A 10,136-nucleotide genomic window follows, 5' to 3' on the forward strand; every position below is an offset into this window, starting at 1 on the left:
CGCGTATAAAGGGAATCGAACCCAACTCTTCCACGAACCCCCCACGAATGGCCCTCCCTTAATTCAATGAACTATGAGAATTCCTTTTTTCGTTTTTTTCTTTTCAATTCTCATAAGTCCTTGATATACTAGCAGAAACTCAATACTTGACCGACTGCGTCACAGTGCTCAGGTAAAGTGGCAGTGGTTGAAAGCGAGCGGAAACGTCAGTGTTTTCTGTGCGTTACGATAGTAGTGGTGAAAGAAAATCCAATTCAAATATCTCAACGTAAAAGGAAAATCGTTTCACTTTGAAAGGAAAGCTAGCTATATGAGATCGAAATCACTCTATCTACGATATTCATTGCACCATGATTGAAGGACAATGAGGGGCAGGTTATATTCCCTTTCTTCTGATCGATTGAGCTCAAAGGCAAAAGGCACTAAAGATGTTTAAGATGTTTCATCAGAATTTCTATTGACATCGACTCGTCCGAGAGATTAGCAAGCACCTCAGGGTTGTGAGAAATCCATCCCCAAAACCCAGAATTGGATCTATTGTTTTCACTTTCTTTCCCAAACAATGTATCTGTTGATACCAGAATTGCTTATATTGCTCGCCCTAAGATGGAAAATGCGATAGAACCCACTTTACATACCTCCATAGGAGGAGATCCCTTAGAAGAGAGTGAAACAGGCAGTACAACAATTCACAAGCCATAGAGAACGAAACTCGGAAGAAGATCTAGTTTCAAGTCAGCTAGGAAGACCTCTTTCTTAAATTAAAGGGAAGGGGTCCACATAAGCCCCAATTATTCCCTAGCTTGTTAATCCAACATATCAGTTGGCGTGTCTGAATAAGAAAGAGTTGGGCGATGGTTTTAGAAAACCCGAAACTAGCCATGCCCTAAAGAAAGTGAATTCCAATCTACGTGAATCATGAAAGAAGCAAAGCCGGTCAAAGAATCGATTATATGCCTTCTCTTTCCATAAGACCGATGGCCTTAGTAACGTAACGCACAGAAGGAATAGAAGACAGAGCGAGGGGATATGTCACGAGCAAAAGGGATGAACAACTACCCCTGTATACGTAGCTTTGTGTAACAGGGGGAACGACTGTTGAGTCAAAAAGCTGAGTGAGAAGGAAGCAAAGGATTGGTTGTGGCGGGATACGAAGTGCTCTGCTAAGCCAATACGAATGTTTACATACGAACCCACGCCAATACATATGAGTAGTAGGGGTATGGAAATTCTCATCAATTAAAGGTTAGGGCTCGGTTTCCGGTTGACTTTTCGAATCCTATCCTCTGTTTCTGGTTAAACCAATTAAATAGGAGTATCCACCCAACTTTCATATGCTGTTGTTCCTATACGCTAACGGGTTCATCTTTATAGGCAATGATTTCATTTGTATTCCAATTCGTACTTATACCCCATCGCTTTGTTTACCATCCCTATCGTCTCAAATAAGGTTTCCTAGCCTAGCCCATCTCGGTGTCAGCTACCGAAAGAGAAAATTGGTCTAAGGGCAGCATCTACTCGTTCATCGCTTGCCTCACATCGAAAGAGGCATGGCTTCTCTCTTCACTCACTCCCCTGTTTGCCAGCTTCAATAGCATGGAAGAAGGTGTTCAAAGAACATAGTTTCACATCTACATTTTCTCCATTTGATCTTGATCAATAATTCACTTATAGAAATAGAATAGAATAGAAATATCAAGAGAAACACTCTTCTTTCCGAAGATCCATTTCTAGTGGGACATCGTTCATAGGGAGCGCACATCCAATGCGCCCTCTACTCTTCACTCTTCACTCTTGTGCTCGATATCCTCTTCAACAAGGATTTGCGGCTCCAATCCCTTTATTTTTCCAAAGGTAAAAGATGGAACAGACCGAATCCAAGCCATATAATTGCTTGATGCTCAAGAGTGCTTAGTTGGAAAAGAGTTTTCTATGTCGTTCAAACTAATGCTCGATTTAGAATTCTATAACAAAAAAAAGAAACAATCAATTAATCTATCTCACCTATATTATGAAGCAGCTGCTAGGCCTGATAGCGAAGTGAGCTTTGTGACTTTTAGTAGGGTTGTATCGTCCATCTTCAACATTCATCCATAAGACTTATTTATTCGATTCATTGTATCTCGAACAGAGGTAAGTCCAGCTTCCTCCTCTTTTCTTTCTTTTTGTTAGTGGCTTTCTCTTTTTAGAAGTCGAACTCTAGACTTGGCAAAAGTCCTATCCTTTCTTGTAGCAGAGCTACGTCCTAATTGATTGTATCATGCTCTTTCGGGTCGAGGCACCTCTAATGTAATCTTTGTCCAGAGGAAGGAGGACTTTCACAGAAAAACAAAAGCTGTATGCCAAAAAGAGCCAATGTGAATTTAGGTTCAAAAGGATCAATAGCACATGACGAAGTTCAAGTGTCTTCTCTTCAAGAGAATAGAGCATAATTGTAGGATTATATGGATATCAGTGCTTTTATTCAATTCCCGAGGCACTCTTCAACGATTGAGGAGATTCCCGAGGCAGTCTTAGTGCTATCGTCAGGGTCACCAGCCGACTGTACCCCTTATTCTGGCTTAGCCTTGCTTAAACAGAAGAGGCTTGGTTAGCATCCTTTCTATCAGGTGCTGTTCTTTGCTACCAACAATTCTTTAAGTACGCGGTGAAGTAAATAATAGTGCACTTGCTGACAGTAGAACCCCCAAGAAATCTCACAGTATAGGCCGATATCTTTGTGCAATGTCATTTACAAGCTATGCTCCAAAGTCTTGGCAAATAGGCTGAGAGAAGTACTGGATGAGATCATTTCCGAGGACTTATTAAATAGGGGTGCTTTTTCTACGAATATAATCAATTCCATAATGCTATCCGCTTTGACGAAGCAAATCAGATGACGGGCGATCTACGCCTCGAAAAGGAGAAGAAGTGGTTCTCGATACTGAGCAAAAAGTCACTTTCGATGCAGAAAGTAGGAAACCAAGGAAGCAGGCATTGGCAAAGAGTGAATCTTTATCTGATCCTATAATGGCTCAATCCGATCCAACAACGGTACTTCCAAAGGCTCCTCGGCTAAGAAAAATAATAGTTGTATTGGCAAGGCATGAAAGGGATTTTCTAATGCTATCCGAAGACGAATCGGAATACGGAACCGGAAGCCGTAGCCCAGAACCTTTAGCTTGAGCGGAAGGGGAGGAAACCGGCTATTCGAACTGGCGGGTGGGTGGATACCCTAGTGCTTATTGCTTTGTCGGAGCAGGGGCGGAGAGGGATTCATTAGTTTGACAACACAAGGGTGTCATGTGGAGAAAGAGAATGGAACTATTCTCCGGGTACTGGTACCGCTTAAGCCCAAGCAAGTGAAGAAATCCTGTAAGATGGACTTGATTTACTTTCCTTTCCAAGACCTATACCATATGGTTTGGGTATACCACTATCACCTATCGAAATGAAACACTAACCTGCCCACGACCCCCTATACCGGATACCTTTGCTTTGAAACCAATGACTAGTAGAGGATTTCGAGGAACAACAGCAAAGGGAAGTAGGGATGGCCTTTCCTCGGATTAGTATTCAGATTTCGCTGGTCTTGCCAATGGTTGTTATTCAAAAGAAGGGTTCGCACCGGCAAAGAAGAATATATTTTCTAGTTGTAGCTTTCGAGGAGAAGAAGGATTGAATCAAAGGGACGAGCAAAGGCAAAGCAATGGCATGTTTGGAATTCCATAGAGGAATCCCCAAGCAAAGGCCAGGACGCTAACGCTAATGCTATTGATATTCCTAGCGCTTGTTTTCGTAGGATGCCGAGGACTCTTGCTTGAATACAACTAGAGAATTCTCAAAAGAATACGACTAGCTCTTTACCGCGGGGATGCGTTGAGAGGAATCAATTGTTTAACCCGGTGACCGGATAGGAGCCGTGACTGTGTGGGTAGCATTATCAAAAGAAGGAAATTCGCAGCGCTCTAAATTTCTCTATTTTGATTCTTTTTTAGGGATTGCGCCGTTACTGTACCTGCTTTCGCTATTGCTGTTCCGCTTTGCCGTTATCCGTCCCTTTGTTAGCATAATAGGAGGGTGCCTTTTTAGTGCAAGACGATGAAATAACAACCTAAGCTTATCGGCATTAGCAAATTGAGAAATCGAATAGATCCCCAGCCGTTGGATAGGAGCACTGCCGTTACCGTGCTTAGAATTGATGAAATTGGATTTCTTACAAAACCCAGGATCTTCCTATTCGTAGTTTTCTTACAAAACCCAGGATCTTCCTATTTGTAGGTGGTATACAGCTACCCCTATCCCTATTGTTTTGATACATGGCGTATTGGCTTTTCGTTTTTCTAGCTAAAGATCCATCTTTCCTGGATTAGTGATTACTTCAATCCATACCCCTATGGAATAACAAAAAGCAAGGGCAGAGGGACCTGGATCCGGAACCATACAATAATTCGTAGGAACCCACACCGGATAGAGGGCCGTCCCTTCCTCTTAAGAGGTGTAATTCTGTTTGGGGATGACATTAGATAATCCGAATCGTAGTCCTCGCGGGAATGGTCGCAAAATGCGAAGGAGTTTTGTTGTCGAAGCTGGGGATCTAGATAGGTACCGATCTCGGTGGGGATTTTCCTATTTTTTCTATGGAATTTGTTTCATTCCTTTCATGCACAGATGAACCTTCCGAGCTTTGGAAGTACCTTTGCCCTGGAGGATTGTCCCGTGATTGAGGGATTTCTCTACAACTATTGCGATTAAAGACATATGCAAATCCGAAACAGGGAAGTACGAAACTAAAGGGACTTTCTCTCGATGAACTCCCTAGTTCCTATGTTTGCTTTGAGGCAGTGCTAATTGCTAATGTGTGAACTATCACTATAGAAAAATAGATTGGAATCACTTCTAACATCAAAGATAGGAAAATCTGGCCTATTGGGTGCCGATCCACTCGATCCTATGCTATGCATTTGTGACCAATAGAGGTAAGATCATGAATACAAGATGGCGATGAGTCATGCCAAGTTTGGGGAGTGTTGCTCGTACCCTCATTGCATGTTTTCAAATAGGGCATACTGCCTGTGATTTACTATTGAAAAACAAGTCGACAGGAGAACCCGAGTGCAACCAGATAAGAGTTCGCTTTCGAAAGACGACAATGGCAAGTCTCAATCAACTGTCATTAGATCAATAGTAAACAGGAGATTGCTTTGCGTATCACGGATCGAGCACACAATAGAATGCTCGAACTACACTCTCCTAGCAAAAGGCAGGGCAAGTGAGTTCTACACGATATTCGATAATGAAACGAGCCTTCCTCCTTCCGAAACCCCCTCTTCTCGGCCCGGGATAGCGATAGACGTACGAATTCAATCAATGGCGATAATGTCATCCCCTTTCCTTAGATATAAAAGAATCATTCTGAGCGAGTCCATAAGAAGCGACCCGCTTTTTCATCGGTTCCGGGGGAAGACCAAAGATCTTGCGCGACCAGAAAAACTCAAAAGAGAAAGAGAGGTATGCACTGTGAAGGAAGCCCTCTGACCCACTCTTCCTTCCCCCTACCTACCCATAAGGTAAGTAGGGGCCTCGGCATCTCTATTTGCTGAGAAACCTACTAAAACTACTTCGAGAAACCTACCAATTCGAGAAACAATACAAACCTACCAAAAAAAATTACTAGCCTCCCTTTTTGGGTGGCTTCCACTGCTTGTGCGAGTGAGCAATTATATTTCGGATATCCTAGGGTTCTAAGATCTCGAGCAGAGGAAAGTCCCGGGGGAACGTGTTTACCATGAATAGGATCTCCCCAGGCTCAAGGAATGCAAGAAGTCTGTCTATCTTGCATTTTAAGCCAGGGAAATCCTTATATTCTGAGCACTAAATCCACATTTTAAAGGTTTCTTTGTAATTGTCAGGCGGTCCCCCCGCTCCGGAGGAGAAGCTTCTTCTATGGCTATGGCCAAAAGGAGAAATAGTCCTGTTCATTATATGGCTCCTAGAATCCAAGGCATTTCGTCGGAATACATCCTGTCTTTTCACCTTTGTAGTCCTATGCATAGTAAGTACTATAGCCCCAATCATAGCAACTAATAAAATCAGACTAGAAACCAAAAACCAGACGGAATAGTAGGTATAAAGTAAATTGCCCAATGTTTCCAAATTAGTCCAACTTCATACCTTTCCGGCATAAACCGTATATCTCAGAGAGGTCGTATTTTTGTGGGTTGGTAGTAATGGAATGGTTTCATTATCTAAAATGAAGAACATTTCCCACCAATAGATCAGTCCAATAATACCACTCACTGGTAAATAGCGCAATACTTCTTCGTGAATCTCCGCTATTTGAATATTGAACATCATAACCACGAATAGGAATGAAACGGCAATAGCTCCTATATGAACTACTGGGGAGATCATAGCGGAGAAGTCGAGACCTAACAAAATAAGTAAACCAGAAGTGTCGCAAAAGACTAGGATGGGAAACAAAACGGAATGTACCGGATTTTTAGCACGTACAACCATCAAACCAGAGACCAAAGCAGGGCTCGACAAAACAGAAAGTATCATGGTACGTCGTCCTCCCTTGAAATGGAACTTGAATGCTGGAGCAAGAAGACGCATTCAAGTCGATCTATTACAACCAGCGCGGTTGTTCGTATTTCATTTTCTTCTTCCAAGCCGACGCTCTTCTTATAAAAGAAAGCACTCACTGAATTACTTACTGAATCTCGTCTTTCTCTCGGCGCCGAGAATTTTTGACGTGTCCGGGTCGATCAGAGGTTCGGCTTGCTTCTCCCCCACCCTCGCCTATGAAATGGATAACCCTTGCTGCCATAGCAGCAGGATTTTAAGGGCTTCTGTTGAAGCGGAATAGGAGGAAGCCATGCATTCTTGAAAGAATCTCCAAACCCCCCCCCTTTACCTTCTCTTTCTATTCTATAAAAAGGCGAACATCTAATCTAGGCCCGGTCGCCTTTCTATGAAGGCGAGCAGCCCAGCCCCCTTGTTGAAATTTGGATATTAAGGAAGCCGTATTTCGCAATAGCAGCTCCGAGAAGCTGGGCTTAGGGTGCGCCTCCTGCGGTCGTTTCAGTGACTCAATTGGCTGGCTTCCCTCAGCTCAGACTGGTGTCGCCACCTCTCCCAGGACCGGAATGATTATCCCCGCCCGATGGGTCTACATTCATCCCTGAATGTCGTCGGGTACTCTTCACTTCCCCGCCATTCTTGTAACCGTCACCTGTAATCCGCGCAAGTGTGTCCGCACCCCCTAGAGTGGACGAGAAAGAAAGGATTTTTTATCGGAGCAACCCCCCCAGGTTCCAGACCCAGGAGTTCACTTTCCCGTATGAGCATTCGGTACATATATAAGTCAGTGGAAGAGTCAAAGGGTCACCACTACTGAGGATCTCCCCCCTTATCTTAGAAGGGTCGTCTGAGGGTTCGCCGCGGTTCATTGCTGTGCTTACACACTAGGCTACCCTTCTCCGAAAGCTCCGCGGGACCACCTATCACTAGTCTTCGGCCGGAGGGGTTTATTGCACAAAAAGGCCGGGACGCGGGCTCCCGCAGAGGAAAGCCCAACGAATGTCAGATGCAAAGCCCCGCACCTCATTAAGATCATATTGGCATACTCTCCTAAAAAAAAGAGCAGACCCCATTGAAGACGGGAGTGAGGTACAACAAGGCCATTTCCGTCCACCTTCTCACGGAGCCGTACGTGGACGTTACCGCTCATACAGCTCCCAGCCAGCAAGCAGTTAGCTTTCCTCTAGAAGTCATGGAAGTGTGGATAAATCGACAGAAGGTTTTTATTTCTTAAAAAATCGCCCTAACCGTCCTAAATATGGACGGAGAGCGGTCTCGAGTTTTTCAGGGTCCTCGAGATCGCATTTTAGGTCGAGTAGAGACGCTAGGGAGTCTGTGGGCTTCCCTTGGCATTTCAAGATGGCCTCTATCGTCTTTTCGAGAGCCTCCCGTTTGCCCGTCAAGGGGCATTTGACATCCAGAGACAAAAGCAGTCCCACACGAAACTGGGAATTTTCCCCAATGGACGTAACCAGCTCTGCTTTCGTGGTCTCAAAAGGAGAAGCCCCGAACGCTTGCAGTTGCTTTTTTCTCTTTATTCCTTCTAAGCGAGCCTCTAAAGACTCTACTCCTACTTTAAACTTAGAGTCCGATTCTTCCAATTCTTCCAAAGACAAAGTAGAACTTCGTTTTGAGGAGTTTGCCCCCCATTCGCCGCCGTCCAGCTGGCGGCTACTCTGGGATGGATCGAGGTTTAGGCCAACAGAGGGGGCTTGCTCCCTTTCTTCTGGAGCTAAGGAAGGACCTGCGGGTGGCGTTTCCGGTAAAGGGGGAATCTCAAGGAGGGTCTCCAGACCTTCGAAGTGCCCCACCACCAGGGTTGGCGTTGTGTCGACGACCCCCTCTGGCTCCGGGCTAGAGGTAATTTCGATGATCTCCCCGGCCCTTTGTTCCTCGTCACCATCGCAATAACAATAAGGAGACGCGGTGATGTCGTCATCCAGAAGGAAAAAGAAAACCCCAAAGGTACCGAATGGAATTCTACTTGTCGGGCTTGGATTCGTTTCGTTTATCAAAAATCGAAATAATAAATAACAACCCATAAATCAAAGAGAAATTACGATAAAAATCTAAAGTGAAGCCAATCGCTTATAAAAAGAAACCAGTCTCCTTTTAAAAGGAACTGGCCAATTCACTTCGAAAAACTACGTTCTAACTTGAGCAGAAAAATTGGTGGCATTTGACATCTAAAGTTTCACCACCCCTACTACTGCCCGAAATCCTGCTTTGGTGAGCTTTCCCCAAGGTGACACCGAAGGTCTACCTCCTTTCGTGCGCCCCTCACCTCCTCCATGAGGATGATCCACTGGATTCATTGCAACATCATGAACAATGGGGCATCTGCCTAAGCACCGGCACCCCCACCACGCTTACGGCTCTATACCTACTAGACCTGTATTCGGTAAAGCTTTCTTTCTGTATGCTAATTCTCATGCAGTTCATATTGTCGATATGAGTATAATTGCCTCGAGAAATAGATAAGAATTCCTTCCTTTACCGGTAAATGAATAGGAATCAGGTTAATAAAACCGGAACTGTTTCCGCCTTCCTCTCGAACTGAGCTATTTCTCTGAAATATACAGTTTCACATCATTACAGGAAATCCTATACCTGTGTATTACCACCCGGTATGGAGCCATCGTCGTCTTCGGCGTAGCGTGAAGACCTTCCCACGGTCTTCGAGTCGTTCTTGACTGGCTAGCAAGCACCAGTGGAATTTAACCGCCTTGTGGTCGGGACACCGCCTTCTTCTCTAGAATCACGCAAGTGGTACCGCTCCCCACGGTAAGGAGAAAGACCTTAAGGCATAAACGTAGAGCCTGAGTCCACAAGATAGTATTTTCTCGGTGATGATAGTGGCCATTTTCCGGTTCAGTGGTTGTATCCAGAAAGATTCTAGAGTCATTTGCCGTACCCTCCCAACCAACCATCACATATGTGAAACTCATGTGAAAATAAAAAGCACACAAACTCTTCTGTGTTGGCGAAACTCGTTTTCCACGATAACGTATTTGGTTTGCTGTTGGAACTCGGGAAGAAATGTGTGTCCCGGCTCCAACGCTATTCTAGAAATGCAAAAAATAGAATAATAGATGAATTAGAAAACTCAACTGTTCTTTGTGATTCGGTACCGCTTGAACTAACTGGCCCAATTCTTGGTAGGTACTTATTAGGGGGAGGGCCAACCACCGAATAAACAACGATCTCCCGGTCCCACTTGATTCCTGGGGAATTTAGGGAACCCTGCGGACTTGACTCTTTTAAGAGGAAGAAATTCGAAGTGAAATATCTAGAATATGCTTTACACTCCATTTTCACACAGGTATGCCCCCCTACCTTTCTGTAGATTGATGCACTAATAAGACTCCAAATCCTTGGTTTGAGCATCCCTTTCTTTTGTAACCTCTCTTAGGAACTTCAAACGGAACAAGGCTAGGATCCTAATCTCTATTCCTTCCTCCTTGGCGTCAGATAACTCCAATAAAGCATGACTGAAGTAGATATAAAACGTGTCGAAGAGCAATAGACTCTTTTTTTTTATAGAGCTTATCATTGTCATTGATTGACCAGCA

General features: G+C 44.2%; 1 pseudogene; it reads right to left on the reverse strand.

Annotated features, from left to right (window-relative positions):
• Nucleotides 1–5,761: 5,761 nt before the first annotated feature.
• On the reverse strand, nucleotides 5,762–8,057 carry LOC123138259 (NADH-ubiquinone oxidoreductase chain 6-like; annotated as a pseudogene).
• Nucleotides 8,058–10,136: the final 2,079 nt, after the last annotated feature.

This window comes from Triticum aestivum, chromosome 6B (assembly GCF_018294505.1).
Source record: "Triticum aestivum cultivar Chinese Spring chromosome 6B, IWGSC CS RefSeq v2.1, whole genome shotgun sequence".
NCBI lineage: Eukaryota > Viridiplantae > Streptophyta > Magnoliopsida > Poales > Poaceae > Triticum > Triticum aestivum.